The 16,862-nt window shown below is 40.7% G+C and overlaps 1 long non-coding RNA gene across 1 annotated transcript; it reads right to left on the bottom strand.

Moving 5' to 3' along the window:
* Positions 1–8,486: 8,486 nt before the first annotated feature.
* LOC114619824 lies at positions 8,487–16,723 on the bottom strand. Its single transcript, XR_003711217.1, has 3 exons — positions 16,534–16,723; positions 13,101–13,208; positions 8,487–8,890 (listed from the first exon to the last, which is right to left on the bottom strand). It is a non-coding gene; the product is annotated as an uncharacterized LOC114619824 (long non-coding RNA).
* Between the last annotated feature and the right edge of the window lie 139 nt (positions 16,724–16,862).

Here is a 16,862-nt window from a genome sequence, read left to right as displayed (position 1 = left end):
AAGGAAGGAAGGAAGGAAGGAAGGAAGGAAGGAAGGAGCATACGTAGGTGGGGAGGGGAGAGCATGGGGAGACCAAAATGTCTGCTGGATTAATAGGGAAGAGCCTCTGAGGGAAGGGCAGCCCAGCCTCCATCTGGAAAGTTCAAGGTTGAGAGCAGGGTAGGCCAGGTAGGGACTGAGGAATTCTGGGAGATCCTGGAAGCCAGGTCTCTTTTGATAGTAAAATAGGCACCTCAGCCCCTTGTCCTAGGATCTGAAACCAAAGGCAAGACAGAGTGTGACAAAGCCAGCCAATCGTAATAGTGATTGTCACAAGGGAGTCATAGACCAGTGCTTAAGAATAATTAAACAACAACTATGAAAATGAACAAAATTTGGACACAGTTCCCTGGCTTTGTGCCCAAGCATCACAAAGAGCACAGTAAGCTTAAAGGCAACTGTGAATGCTGAAGAGTATATGGAAACTGCTTCTGCTCTATGCAATGCATTATGTATGCCACAAAGAGTAATTCTGGTATTTTTATTAAAAGCAAATAGTTGGGTTTTTGTTGTTGTTGTTGTTGTTTTTCTTTTTTAAGAAACAAGAGACCTAAGGATCGATGTAGCTCAATCGGTCGAGTGCGTTCCTAGTGTGCATGAGGCCTGGGGTTCAGTCCTTGACAATGCATAAGCTAGTCACAGTGGCACATGCCTATTACCTGGAGAGACAGGACACAGAGACAAGAGGACCAGGAGTACAAAGTTATTTATATAGAGAATTTGACAGAAGCTTGAGCTACAAGGGATATCCGGGGGAGGGGGGGAACTCTAAGAAAGCAAGAGAATTATAAATTAATACAAAACACTTCAGCAAGAGCCTAACTCATGAAACGGAAGAGTCTCCAAGCTATTTCCGATGGTGCTGTGCCTGGAATAGCTTTTATTTTATTTTTTACTTTAAAAACCATGACTCTATTAAAAAAAAACTTAGTGATTAAAAATCGTTGCAAATAAAAATAAAATCACACACTGGAACTGACCAGACCCAGAGACTATACAACTTAGAGCTTCCGGGAAAGCAAGCTGTTCAATTTCACTTTGCATTTCACACTGTCATGATCAAATATATTTTTATGAACTTATCACCACCCAAAATGAAAAAAAAAAAGGTTGACAGAACAAGAAGAATAATTAGCTTTATATCCTCTTTCATAGCTTGTTTCCATTACCTGCATTCAGTCCTTCTCCATCCTCTAATAGTAAGCCTTTCTTGTTCTTTTCTCTACATGCTATTTTGTACCCACGTGTACACTTGAGTATACATATGTATATATTACATGATATGCATTATACTTGATATTTGATTATAAACTATATTATAGGTTATATTTTATTGGCAAGATTCCATATGTAAGAGAGAACATCATTGAAATAGTTGGGACACCATCTATTAAATATTAATATTGATAAAACCCGCCTCAGTGGTTTAGGTTCCTGAATGAAAGACACACTCTCACCTTTTACATTTTAATATTCTTTAAACAGCACTAGAGCTAAGCCACTGCCTAACCTCCATGCAGTTAATCTACCTTCCGTCCATAATTCCAAGTTACTTCTTACTAACACTATGTTCTATCTTGACTGCTCTAGACCCAGTTGGGCAGCCCTCTGGACCGCACCCTCCCAGGTCCTTCATATGGTGGCTATGCGTCTCTGTCCTGCACTCTTCTCAGGCATGGTGGATCTCTCTTCCACACTCTCCTAGCATGGAAGATCTTCTTTCCTACTTCTCCTCCCAGTCCCCAGCCTGGGAATCCTAAAATCCTACCTTTGTCTGCCCTCCTGAGCTGTTGGCATCTTTATTTACCAATCAGAAACAACTGGGGGCAGGTTCTCAGAAGCTACTTGCAGATATTCTTTTATAAGCAATTTTGGGGGAGAACATACAAGGAGCTACACAGAACATGAGTTTATTTTCTTTCTGAGATTATGTGACCTCACTTAATAGTATATATTCTAAGTACATCCAGCCTCCTGAAAATTTAATGATTGTTTTTTAGAGATTAATAGTATTAACACACACACACACACACACACACACACACACACAAATGCATACCCCAAGTTTTCATTATCCATTTATCTGACAATGGACAACTGGGTTGATTCCAATCCCTTCCTATAGTGAGTAAAACAGCAACAGACATGAGGTGCAACTACCTCTATGGTAGAGTAGAATGATATATATGTGTGTGTTTTTGTTTATGCATAATCTACACTTAATTATATATAATATATACCTCAAAAGAAAAAAGTGCTAATAGCCAGAGGGAAATGTGCCAAGTCTTGACCTTATGTATGAGTAAAAGAACATTTCACCATCTAACTCTTATGATTATTACATAAAAAGGTAAACATTTTAACACACACATGAAGAAGAGGAAAAATCTCATAATAAATAGATATTCTTCAAGCAAATTAATCTTCATTCGTCAGTTTAGTAAAACTGAGTTTGGATTCTGTTATTTGAAACCCCCAAACCCTAACATCTTCATTCTATAAAGCACGACTTACTCTGCCCAGCTAGTATCAAGTAATTGCTGAAAACTATACCTGAGCAGCTATGGTCTAAGAGCTCACCTCCTGCATGAGGCACCTAACCCTCTTTTGTTGACAAGGCCATCTTTTTTCCTGGAGGTTTGATGTCTCTCTCTCTCTCTCTTTACCAGAAGTGAAGACCTTCTTCAGCATTCTGGTCTGTTTATATCTAAATGGATCCATTTGCCTAGGTGACATGTTCCAACCATGTGTCAGCCACATGGGAGCCTGCTGTTAGTCTGTTAGTCTATTCTAGCCTTTGCTGGAGGTTCCAATGCTTCCATTACAAGATGGTCAGGCATGAGAGCTTCATTTTCTGGAACCAGAAACCATGTTGTTTATCATGACAGCTTTATCGAAAACCAGGTGAATTCTTGGTTTTCCTCTTCTGAGGACTCATGATGCCTGCTACGACACCAAGGTATAAGTCTATAAAACCAGGGCCTTCTTGTACCACAGTGACTGCTGAAATGAGGACTGTGACAACCACAACTGGCAAGGGTGTGGAACAGTGAGCATTCTCTGCACTGCTTAGTAGAGTGTCACTTGAAATATGTGAAGCTCTCATATAATTAAACATACAAACTTTAAACTTTTTAAACTTTAAACTTTAAACTTTATCAACTCTATGTTTAAAATATGAACATATTTTGTGTTTAGTAAGAAAGAATCTTCTGAAAGTAAATTAAAAAAACATAGTCTTTGGTAACTAACAAGTCTGTATTCTAGTGCTGTCGTGTGTGTGTCTGTGTGTGTGTTGTGTTCAGTGCATGCATGTGTTGGAGTGTATGTGTACATATGTAGAGACCACAAAGGTGATGTTGAGTGATATCCTTCAGGGGCTGTCTACTTTTTTTTGGAGATTGTATCCCTCACTAACCTAGAACTTGCCAAGTAGATTCAGCTGGTTGACCAGTAAGCCCCAGGATCAAAGCACTGGAATTATATACCTCCTAAGCACTGAGATTATAAGTGCATGTCATTATACTGGCCTTTTTATTTGGGTTCTGAGGATCAACCTTGAGTCCTGGTTTTTAAACACATTAACCAGGCTAAGTCATGATCTCCCCCAAACCTCTGTCATTTGTTATATAGTTTAGGGCAACCTCAGCAACCCAAATCTCACAATTTTGTAAAACAGGGGTAATTCCTTTCTCCAACCCTGATCTTTATATTAAGAGAGCACATATGTATTACACTACATTGTGCTTGAGAAATACTTTGTAGCTACTTTCTATCCCTCTCTGCCCCTGCAAGTCTCATAGTTCCTGCATGTTGCCTTTGGGAGACAATCAGATCTCATTCCTATTTTAGGGCTCAGTGACTGACTTACTCTAATCTAAAATGTGATTCATCTTGCTCTAGATTATATGATCAATTTACCTATCTCCTCAGATCCCTTTGGGAACTTCTAGAAGTGATCTGTCCATCCATCCACCCACCCATCCATCCATCCATCCATCCATCCATCCATCCAAAGAACATTTATTGAGTTGGTATTTGTTTCAGATAGCATGATAAGTGCTTGGGAAACTGCTGAGTAAAGTAGTCATATGCTTATGTTGGGATTCCCTTCGGGGAGTTTATTGTCTACCTAGGATGACAGACAATAACAAACTGTACATGTGATCACTAATTGTGATTTTCAAAAAGTGCTATAAAGAAAAGGAAGCAGCACTGGACAGGAAAAAAATCACCTCTCAGAGTATGCGACACTTAGGATGAGAATGGAAGGGGGAGGATCAGAGGGAACGCTTCTGCAGCATCCTATCATTGCAGTCTCATAAACATCCAAAATAATTACAGAGCACACATGAAAGGCAGAGTCTCTTCCAGGGAGCATCTTCTCATGAAGACTGAACAGAGTAACATCCACGCTGCTTCTCAGTGGTGTTTCCCCACCCCCGTGCCCTCCTCCTTTAGACCTGAGACAGCCAGTTAAGTAGGTTTCCACTTCCATAATACATGTCTTTTGTATAATGAGTTTGGAGATAGGACACAATGGGAAGGAAAAAGTTAGAACACATAACCTATACTTAGTGTGTACTCTGGAATGCTAAGGAGATGAGATTGGAAGGCTGAAATGAAAAACCTGTCTCCATTGACTGGCTCTGCAGCCTCAGACAGGTTAATGGGCCTGAATTTCCCTATCTGAGGCCATCAAATATATGCTCCAAGAATTAATAAAATGGCATATACATTTTATCTTGTGTAAGTAAGAATGGCAAACTTTTTTCATTGTTTTACAAAAGTGATAATTTTTTGTATTTTTATTTATCTAATATTACTGTAGAAATGCTGGTTTTTCAGAACAAGTAGATTCTTTTGCTCTAACTACATTCCTCTAATCTTGGCTGCTGGTTTACAATTCTATTTTATGCTTAATATAACTATTTCAAAGGTAGATCATTCTTAACCTACCAAATCCTCCCTCACAAACTTTCAGGTGATCTGGGAGAGGAAAGGGGAGTAAGCATGGCCTGGCCAGTAGGGAATGTGTGGTCAGGAAGGGGCCAAGGCTCAGGACTTCTGCTTTTATACACAGCTACCCATGAGAGAGACAGCCACACCTTCTCTCTTTGCTTGCCACTTGCTGACAAATTACATTTTTTCTTTCCTCCTCTGCCTGTGGCTGATGTGTCATAGCACCTCCTGATATGATTCAGGAAAAGATGAGAGTGAGAAGGGAAAGGAAAGCAACCCAGACATTTTACCTCTGTCTACCCCTACCTTAGGTGTACACCCAAAGGGCCTGCTGTCTTCAGCTCCAGACAGAACCCTCACCTCTCATGGAGATCCCACTTTTCTCATCCCTTTTCTCATCTGTGGAATGGGATGTTAGGATACAATCATCCTAGGGGCTCTGCTAAAACCCTGCCATCAGAGCCTCTCTAGTATCCCTAAAATGCACAGACTTCAGGCGCTATTAATACTAATATATCCTGTGCCACATTCAGCATGTATGGCTGGCCTAGAAGTGGTTAGACCCTGTCAGGGCTCAACCACTCAATGAGGATTTTTCTAGGTCAGTAAGTAATCGGAAATGTCTCAGAGGTACTACCTATTTATACTCTAATAGAGCAGCCTTCTTAGAGGCCAGTTAATAGCACTGAGAACTCAAGGGTTAGAAAAATGAGATAATTAAATACTAACCAAATAAGCCTATTCTGATCATTTATATAACATTGAAAAATATGGGTATGATGATGTCTAAGGTTAAACTGAACAATGCTCACAAAAGTAATGGGAACAGATCAAAAATCTTTATATTTATTTATTTATTTATTCATTTTTGCCATTTCCTCTTCTTTAGCAGGTAGAGAAGAAAGGCAGACATCCTGGGTGAGAGACAGGAAGAGGTAAAGACAAGTGATCTTATGCCTATGCAGCTTCAAGTACGTAGAGATAAGAAGCCACAAAGTGCACACATTTAGTTAGATGCACCCATAACCTAAGTTTGCAGGAAGCAGATTATCACTGGTCATTATGAAAGCCTGCTTTTAAATATGTCAACCTGTTCTCAAGCTCACATACGTTGGTTTCTATCTTTCTGTTGTGTTGTGTTCTGTACACAAGCCTGCCTTCTGAGAACCCCTTCAGGGATGCCTGCCCCCAACCTCAAACCCAACAATCGCAGTGCGCCAAGTGAAAAAAGGCAGCGCTTGCTACCCTGCTTATGTTTTCTCTGAATTGTTTCAAGACTTCAAAGAATCTGTAGTTTGCAGTAGTATTTCAGCTGCAAGCTGTATTTCTACTTATAAAAAGGGATGTCTCGTTCAGTCAAATTAATTTAAATCCCTAACAATCCAAGTTAGGATGAGATGGGAACATCTGAAGGACTTGACTATCTCACACACTCTTCACCCTTCATGTCTAGCAGGAAGGTTAATTTCAATTAAAAAGAAAAGCTTTAAAATATGTTTGCACAATCAAAGAAGGCAGAACCATTTCAGGCCCTAGCAGCTCAAACATTATATTGTATATATCACATTAAATAGTAACAAGAAAGAAACCTAATAGGAGCCAGGTCTTGAATCCTTTCTGGATAATTCGCTACACTTGAAATCTAATATGGTTTTTATGGTGCTCTTAAGCACTCTATAAAATGAGATTATCTCAAATGTGTTAGAACATCTCTGTTTTGATTGGCCCAGGAAGCCTGAAGGTGCTTGAAATGATTTCTAACAAACTATGCACATGGCTTGGCGTCACAGGGTCTTGTCCTCAGAGCCTCTTGCTTGTTTATAGAAACTGCACAGCTGAGAAGTAACACAATGAAAACCGTTCTCTCTGCTGGATGAAAGTTGGGCCAGAGTTCCAAAGCCTGGCTAAAAGTTTACTGCTGGATAGAATGCCAGCATTTTTTTCAACTCTTGAGGATGTAAATGTTTTAATTTTCTTAAACAGTTTTTTTTTGTTTTTTTGTTTTTTAAATTAAAGGTTTACTTATATAATTGCAGAAAGACTGACTGATATAAAAGAGATCAAGATTGGTAATTACTGTTGTTTGTAGGATCAGTCCGAGTTCTTAATTGCAGTATTTGAGCATCTCTGACTGAGTGAAAATGTAAAACTACTGGAATGGGGACTCGATCAGGAGAGCCACAATCAGGATGAATAGCTACAAACAATATCCAAAGTCCTGTTTGCAGATGTTGTAAGTGCTGATTCTGTCACTCCCAAACACGGGACTACAAGCCGAAACTTGTGCCACAGATGGCATTCACAGTGGACACAGATGGTGGCCCGAGAACCTTTGAGATCCGCTAGGATCCTCCACCACTCCTCCTGCCTTCGTAGAGTTGCTCATGACCCTACTTCAGTAGTCCCAGATTCAAAGGTCAAATGAGTACACGTGACTGGTCAAGCCTAAGGTCACTCTACCGGATCTGCAGGGGACCGGGATGGGCCCGATCTGCAGGGGGGCGGGGACTGGCCCTTTCACTACTACTTTCATTTAGGCTCAATGGATGAAGGAGTCTCTAAACACAGTCTGGGTTAAGACACAAGGTGATCCACGGGTGAGAAGCTCCTGAAAGAACAACCTGATCACTGTAATTAGAGTAGAAGTTTTCAATCATTTTGATTCTCATACTTGCTACTCTCAACAATCACTAAGTATCTCAAAGAATTTTTGTTTATATATATTTATCAATGCTTACCATGTTAAAATTAAAAGATATATTTAAAAATAGTTATCAACTCATTTAAAATAACTGTTAAGTGTTAGCATAAGTAACATACTTTATGAAAATAGTTGTATGATCCAAAAGAAGGTGGTTATAAGCAAAAGGCTTCACAGAGAGCAGTGGTCCTCTGTGGGTACGTTGTGTTAACTTATTATAACTTATTGCATATTCTGCAGTCTCTGGAAGCGCCACAGTATGCTGAGAGACTGAGAATAAGAAGAGATCAATATCTTAGCATCATTATGAAAGCAACTTTGACATCGATGTCTCTGAAAAGGTCCTTGTGTCTCCTCCTAGTTCCAAAGCTGCTAGTTGAAAGGTGCAATTTGTGACTGAAATTAGATGAGGCACACAACTGTTTGGACATTTTGATTTATTCCCACCCTATGTCTTTTAACAGAGGTGAACAGGATTGTGTCTCTGCCAAGTTATTCAAATGATCAAGTAACAGAACCAAGGGCTACAGCATTGGTTATTTGACTGAGATTTTCCACTCTCTCCTTTAATCCTGGAGATCGGTTACGGTTAATTCCACCTTTAATTTCTAATTGTATAGCTCTTATATATTTCCATGTCTTAAGAAATGGTATACAAGATATTTTAAATGAGCAATTTTAGAGTTACAGACTTCTAGAATTATTGCAAATGTAGTATAAAGGTTCTGTGTGCTTGGGACTAAGTTCTCTTGTGGTAGGGTGTATTTATCACACAGATTCATGGTTATTAAGTACAGCATATTGTTTATTCAGATTCCCTTGTTGTCCCAATTTCATTTACCCACTCCAGGATCCCATGCAAAATGTCATTCAGTTCAGCCTTCTCAGCTCCTCAGACTCTCCATGCTGGTGACCATTTCTGAGATGTCCCCTGCTTTGGTGTCTTTAACTGTTCTAAGGATCATCACACAGGTAAATTACAAAGCACTCGCTCATCAGTCAGGGCTGTGGATTTTCAGGTAGAAGGTTGTAAAGGCGAGGGATCATTGTCATCATGCAATAAGGGACACAGGTTATCACCATGACTTCATAGGCATTCTTGACCTTGATCACTTGCCTGACTTGAAGTGCTGTTAAGTTTCCTCCACTGTTAATGCTGTACTGAATTCTCTCTTCCATCTTGTATATCTAGAAGAAAGTCCCAGAGAAGTCATAGCTAAAGAGTGACAGGTTACATTCCACCAGCCTGGAACTAGAATATCTACGCATGTCACTCATAATTCTGCCTAGAAGATACTGTTTCTCTTTTTCCATTTACTGATTCACTTATTCATTTATACTACTATCCACTCACAGAAATGTATCTTATACTTGGTCAGTTACTCAAATTTCCCCACTCAGAATGCTCTCACTTAGCTCACGGTGCCTTGAACATACCCCACTATTGTGTGATGGCACTAGTCTGTCTACACATCCTTCTTAGACCCCACAATAACTCAGTTTTATCCAGTTACCTCTGCCGTCGGTACAGAACCAGCCACACTCATCATGAGCTTTGGCTCTTATTACTGGAGAACAGAATTAGAAGCCAAGACCTGAAAGCTATTTCTTCTTGGGTGTATTATTTTTAGACATTGTTAGCTGTCAGTTCAAGGAGAGACATGTGCATGCTAATCCATTGTTTTCTGCAGTGGTGGAGACCCAACCTAGGGTCTTACATCTATTAGAAAAGTACTGTACCACCAGCTATATTCACAACACTAAGGAGAATTAAACACCCAAGGAATTATGCTTCTGTGTTAGTAGTTACATTAGCAGATATCCATACAAAATGTATGTGCAGTGGAGATGGGATTGAATCCTAGATCCAAGTATTGCTACTTGAATTATGTGGGTAGAACAGAATCCTCCTGTTCCTTATCTTCAAAGAAGTATAGCACTTTAATTCATGAGAACATGTGAGTAGTTCAGTACATTTAGAATTGCCAGGCTCATTATCTGTGAGTTGTTATATATATACTGTGGGGTAAGTGTATTATTATCTCCATTTTACAGATGAAAATACAGAGGCACAGAAATTTCTAATCTTGCTCAAGGTCTCCCTACTTGTAAATTAGAGAGCTGCTTTCCCATAAACTGTGACCTTTAAAGAGTTGAACTTGTCTCAACTTAGTTCTCTTTCTATAAACATAATGTTATGAACTGCTTCTCTCCATGTCTCAAAGTAGAATTCACCACTCAGAAGATCTCATTCTTCATGTCAGAGGTACCATGACAATGGCACTAAGGGACTCCACGTGTAGACTGCCTTTCTGGATGCCAATGACATTGCCTTAAACCAGATGAGACAGAGGCCACTCCTAAGAAGAGACTTGTTTAGAAGGTAGCTTTAGCTCAGCTATACCTGTTACTGCCTATTGTATGGAAACGTACTGAAGAAAGATTAATATTTCTTATCTGGTATTCACTCCAAGAAACGGGACACCATATCATGCCATGGCACATGTTTCTGGTTGGCAGGGTCTCTTCGGAAAGCGAAACAGAAGATCTATTGGGGAAGGCTGGTAGGCATGATCTAGCTCCTCAAGTGACATTGATGACAGTCTTACACTCCTCCTTCACAGCTTTGTTCCCGTTCACATCCGCTTCCCTTAAATCCCAGTCTAATTTCTTTATCTCACACAGACCCTGGCTTCACCATTTAATGAGTTCTTTTTTAATGTGGTACCTCAACCAGGAAAACACTGAAAGCAATCCCTTCACCTGCCCCTTCACTTCCCAGGGACTTACTTCCCTGTGCCTGTCTGTCGTCGCCCCCCTCCCCCGCCCCAGTGACCTGTCATAACTGTTAGATGTACAGTTACTTAGCACTTTTTATGTCTCCAGCATCTGGTAGTCACTGGTGCAGTAATGCACCAGGTATACATGGCCTTTCTCTGCAGGGAGCTGCCAGATCTTGTGGAAACTCTGTCAGGTGAGCCATGTTTAATCTTGTCAGGCAATGCTTTGTATTCATTATCACATTTCAATCTTACAGAGGTAGCTGCCCTTTCATTTCCATTTTAATAAGAAAACTGAGGACTTTCCAAAGTCGTAGAGGAATTGGCAGAGGACACCACTCTCTAAACCATGTCAAGTATACATCCCCTTTCTTGCTCACAGGTCTCCTGTAGGACCATGGGGTCTGGTATGTTTGTGGCTGGTATGGCAGCTCCTCCACTGCTTTGCTGCAGTTTCTACTAAGTACTTTGGTTTACAAATGGAAAGGAGGCTCTGAAGCATGACCTTAAACAAAGTGTGGCTGACAGCTGAGGAAGACAGCTGCAGAGAGAAAAATGTGGCCGGATGCTCTGAGGGTGGGTGGGATGCATGTGCAGTCATGTGACTCCCTGAAGAGGAAGCAGTGACAGACAGGCTGAGGTAAGGGGCCCTGTGAGGTTCAGCCACCCAGGCCTCAAGCCGCAGTGTAAGCAGGTATCTTAAGTGCTACAGCAGTGACCTTTATCAGGCTACAAGAATGTGTTTAGAATATACATATGTTTAGGATATACATGTGTTTAGGATATGCATGGTTTTCCTTTGCCCACATCATTTGATCAACTGTCCAAACAAATTTGATACTTTTTTCCCTGAAGCATAGATCAGACAAGAAAGACAAAATATCCTGAGATTAGGAAGCAGGAGTTGTAGGACCAGGGTATATACCTTGATGGTATAGTGCTTGCATAAGGATGATTTTGATCTTTAGCATTGCAAAATGCAAAATAAATAAAAACAGACAAAGCTATTATCTAAAAGCTTGTTCAGGATCCATACCTTCTCTTGTTCCATTTTTTCCCCTTTCTAAGCCAAGGAAAATGGGCTACTGCACTTAATGATATTTGAATTACAAACTTTTTCTGATTCTATGACTTTTGAAAGCTTGTATTTCCTCTAATTCTACTGACATTTGAAATTATAAACTTTTTCTGATACTGACTCTTTGAAAGCTTGTATTCCTGTACTGCTGAAGTAGACAATCTGAGATTTAGACCAGTTTAAAAAGTGAAAAAGTGCATTTCTAGCCTTGCAGACCTCTGCAATAAAGACCAGTATGTGTCTACAGAGCACTTGATATGTGACTGACATACCACTGTATGTCTTCTAAATTTAAATACAAAATGGTTACTATTTTAAAAATTAATATACTCAAAATAACTTACACATGTGAATCTGTTTGATTCCATGGTACATATTGTAAGCTATAAGTACATTTAGTGGTTGAACTGGAAAGTGCTATTGAGTATAAAATAAAGATAAAATGAAAGCAAAATATCCATTCCATGTTGAAATGGCAACACTTTAGATATACTAAGTTCAAAGAATGTATTATCATAATTAATTGAATTTATACTTTAAATCTAGATAGTAGAACACTTAGAATTACTAATCTGCATAGTATTTCCTTCAGATGGCTCTCTCCTATAAACTGTAGAAGGTGGCTGGATTGGCAGAATGGCTCTAGTTCATTATGAATTGTGTCACAGTTTGAGGAAGACTCCTGAATCATCCTGAGTCACTTCTTCTTAGCTAAAGAGACTTGCCCTAATTACTTTTGCTAACAGGGTATAGGAGAGCCAGTGGAGTCTGATACAGCACTTTGGTTTGAGGGGCTGACCCATTTGTGGTGTGTGTAGTGCTGTGGATAAAGGCACTCTGATATCTTCATCTGACATCTGAGAGTGACACCTTGTCCTTTAGAGAGGGTATGTGTTTGGAGGCCTGATCTCCATCCAGCATGAGTTCCTCTGCTGGGAGGAGATTTATGCCAAACTCTACAAAAATGGTTGACTCCTCTTGTGTCTGGCTATCTTCAGTCTGGTCACACATGTCTGGAGTATTTGGCTGTGGACAGGTTTGCTGGCTAATTTTATGTCATCTTGATACAAGCTAGAGTCATTCTGGAAGAGAGAACCTCAGTTGAGGAAAAGCTCACACCAGATTGGCCTGTGGTACATTTCCTTGATTGATGATTGATGTGAGAGGGCCTAGACCACCTTGCGTCGTGCCACCCCTGGACAGGTAGTCCTGGGTACTATAAGAAAGTAGGCTGAGCAAACCATGAGAGAACAAGCTAGTAAGAAGGATTCCTCAATGGAATCCCTATCAGCTCCTGCTTCCAGGTTCCTGGGTTGAGTTCCTGCCTTAACTTCCTTCAGTGATGGACTATGATACAGAAGTTTAAGATGAAATAAACACTTTCCTCCCCAAGTTGCTTCTGCACATGGTGTTTTATCACAGCAACAGAAACCTTAAGACAACAGTTAACAGTGTTTTCCCCCTCTTTCTACATGGATTGAACTCTAAGTCAATATATAAATATATAATAGTATATATAAATATATTTATATATAAATACCTTAATATATAAATACTGCTAGGCAGTCTAGGCATCCTTTTTAAAGAGGATGTGGCAGGAGTTTGAGTTTGCATCCTTCTCTGTGCAGAACACCATCTTCCTCTCCATCTGGAAGCATTCAACATGAGATTGGGAGAATCACTTTCTCTGGTCAATATGTAATGGTTGGTCTGGTTGGACTGGAAAAGGTCACTTATCTTTATGGTGGACATAGTGGCCTGATCAGAATAGACTGATGAACACTTTGGACATAGGCATTACTAATTAGAGGGAACAGGAAGGACCACTTGTTCATAGTAGCATGTGATTTATAAGCTATAAAAGGGTTCAGGGAATACAATTGTATTTATTTGCTAGGGCTGCCTGGATTAATATCAGAGTGAGTAGCTTAAGTAAATGAAGCTAGCCTTCCTACAGTTTGGAGTTTGGTGTTAAGATGTTAGATTGAGTGTCTTCTGTGGGGTCTCTGCTCAGCTGCTAGGCGGCTGCCTTCTTACAGTATCTTACATGGTTGTTCCCAGGTTTGTGCTGGGACCTATCTTCTTCTAATCAGGACAACAGTCATGTTGTATTAACACCTTCTGATATGACCTCATCTAACTTTAACTGCTCATTTAAAGGTCATATTTCCAAAAATAGTCTGTATTGGCTGCTTTTGTGTGTTAACTTGACACAAATTAAAGTCATCAGAGAGGATGGAGCTTCATTTGAGGAAATGTTCCCATGAGATCCAGTTGTAACCATTTTCTCAATCAGTGATCAATGGGAAAAGGCCCCAGCCCATTTGGGATGGTGCCATCTCTGGGCTAATAGTCCTGGGTTCTATAAAAATTCAGGCTAAGGAGGCCACAGGTAGCAGGCCAGTAAGCAGCACCCTCCATGGCCTCTGCATCAGATCCTGCCTCTGGATTCCTGTACTGACTTCCTCTAGTGGTGGACTGTGATCTGGAAGTATAAGTTAAATAAACCCTTTCCTCCCCAACTTGCTTTTTGGTCATGGTGTTTTGTCACGACAATGAAATGTTGATGAAGACATGGCTCTATTTTAATGGTCATATAAAGTGCAAATGAATTAGGAGAATCCAATCAGTCTCTTACCACTGTTTCTGGTCAGTGGCATTCAAGGATATCAGCTCAATAAATAGGGCAGAGTAATGATAGCAGAATAGCCATCACACTACAAGAGGATTTCCTCTTCAAGGAATAACAATCAGAACATACATGGCTATGAGTGCACTGAACCCTGAATTTCCTTGAGACACCACAGAGGTACAGTGTTCTCTGCAGAATAGGAAATTCCTTGTTACTTCAATAACAGTACCAGAGACCAAGAAAATTTAGCAGAATGTCTTTGGAAGAGCATAAGTCTGACACTAGGCACAAGGTGATGGGATTATAGTAGTTAATTTTGTTAATTTGACCTAGAATCTCCTAAAATGTTAACAAGAGATTCTCTACACTGGGTTGGCTAGTGGACATGCCTGCAGGGATTATCTTACATTAACTGATGTGGGAAAGCCAGGCCACTGTGGGCAGCACTATACCCTAGGCAGGGGTTCCTAAACTGCTTAAGATTGGAGAGCAGAGCATAAGCAAACAAGTGGGCATGTATGAATTAGTTTCTTTCTGTTCTTGGTAGTAGATGTAATATAACTAGCTGTTTGAAGTTCCTGCTTTCATTTCCTAACAATGTTGAACTGTATATCTGGTATTGTGAGTGAAATAAACCTTTTTCTTCCCTGAGTTGCTTAGGGCAGCTATCAGGATAGTTTAGCACAGCAACAAAAAATGTGTCTGGAACAGGAACATTAAAGCAGCACATAGGTCAATGACTGTCATTCACCAGTGAACACTGAGTGAGCACACTGGAAGCAACAATGAGTTTGATTGCTGGAGAAGGTGTCCTGCTTACAACATTAAATAAAATGTAAGACGACTGTTTAAAAGTTGGTGACAAGAAGTGGGTGGTGGTGGTGGTGGCAGAGAAATGACTCCTTGGTTTTAAGTCCAGCTCCTGGTGGGTGTTGGGGACAACACCTTCAACCTCCTCTGGCATATTCACTCATATGCATATACTCCTCACAGACAAATAATGAAAAGTTTTGTTTGTTTGTTTGTTTGTTTGTTTAAGTATGCTGGCAATGGGCTGGGGAATTGTCTCGGTGGGTAAAAATGCTAACCATACCACCACCAGGACCTCAGTATAGATTCCCATGTAACCTGATCTTGTCACCTGTAAGTCCAGTGAAAGTAGATACAGATGGATGGATCTGTGGAGATCAGTGGTCAGCAGGCCAAGCTGAATTGCTGAACTGCAGGTTCAGGGAGAGACTGTTTCAAAAACTAAGGGGAGAGGTATGGAGACTGATACCTGCCATTAATGTCTGGCTTCTATCTGCACATACATAGATATACACAACCCCCTATAAACACACTCAATACACCCTCCACACACAAAAGCTGTCAATCAAGGGACTGCCAGCTTTAAATTAAAAGGTAGTTACACACATCTAAACACCAAAAACAACCACTCCAAGGAACTCCACGTGGGAACTTGTCCAGCCTTGGTGCTGAGACTTCGGGATGCAGCTGCTGTTTCCCGGAAGAAAATATGGGAACAGTCTCATTGGTTTGTGAAAAATCTATTTCAGTAGGTGTGTTTGTTTCCACCTTAACATTTATGCTTCCCTGGCCAAAAAGATGCAATATTCTCCATTTGACGATGCTTAAAGAATCAATACATTATACTGAGGCCTGTCTAAATAAAAACAGACAGATCTCATGAAATGGCTAAGATGCTTTAAATGCACGTGTCTTGGGAGGAGCAAGTAGATGACTTGAAGGAATCTTGGTTAAATGTGACAGACAAAGAACACAAAACTAAGATGTTTTAAAAGCAAGAGGATTCCACTCACAGTATTTTTTCCCAATAGTTTTTCACACCTACTGAAAAAGTTCTGTTCAGAAACCCTAGATTCTGTGTGTATATGCTACATTTAAGTATAAGTAACCTAGGATCTTCTATGTATGTAAACCTACTGTGTCTAGCACGAAACTTTCATTTTTTAAACTGTCTCCAATAGTTAACAGATCCGGGAGGTTGGGTGTGGAACTTAGTGGTGGAACCCTTGCTTAGCATGTGAAAGGCCCTGGGTTCTAATACTGCTTTTTTTAAAAAGTTAGCAGCACTGCATATTGAGCGGATTCAGGTTTTCATCCTTTCCCCTAGCACAGTAAATTAGCAATTAGTTCATCTTCAGACACTCCTACAGTGCCTTGAGCCAGTCTCAAGACACCCAGCTGTAGAGACTAGGATGGGTAAATCCTGGGTTCCTATTTATGGTTCCAAGAACCCCATAGCACACTGGAATCTCTATTTGTAGGGTAGGTTCGGGTGGCAAGGAAGAGGACAAGGAAGATTTGAAACACATACTTTGATCATCGCAAGTGAAACAACCTGGACGTCTGCTTCGTTCATCTCCTGTGTTCCGATACTCACACCTCCCGGAGCCACTCAGAAGGTGGAAAAGGTGAGAAAAGTCGCGCGCGAACACTACCTGCACCCTGTCCTGTCCTAGACTTTGTCCAGCAGCCAAGTCTTCAGGAGTCCGGCGCCCCTGCCGGCGCCCCGCCCACTCCCCCGCTGCGGCCCCGCCCCACAGCACGCGCTGCCGGCCGGCGCCCCGCCCCGCCCCACGTGACAACCCCACCCTCCATCATCGCTCCGATTGGCTCTTCGGCGCCAGCGGGAGGAGTCCAACG

Source organism: Grammomys surdaster, unplaced genomic scaffold, assembly GCF_004785775.1.
Source record: "Grammomys surdaster isolate TR1022 unplaced genomic scaffold, NIH_TR_1.0 165, whole genome shotgun sequence".
NCBI classification, from domain to species: domain Eukaryota; kingdom Metazoa; phylum Chordata; class Mammalia; order Rodentia; family Muridae; genus Grammomys; species Grammomys surdaster.
The sequence above is the reverse complement of the archived record's forward strand: the minus strand, read 5'-3'. Positions and strand labels throughout refer to the sequence as shown.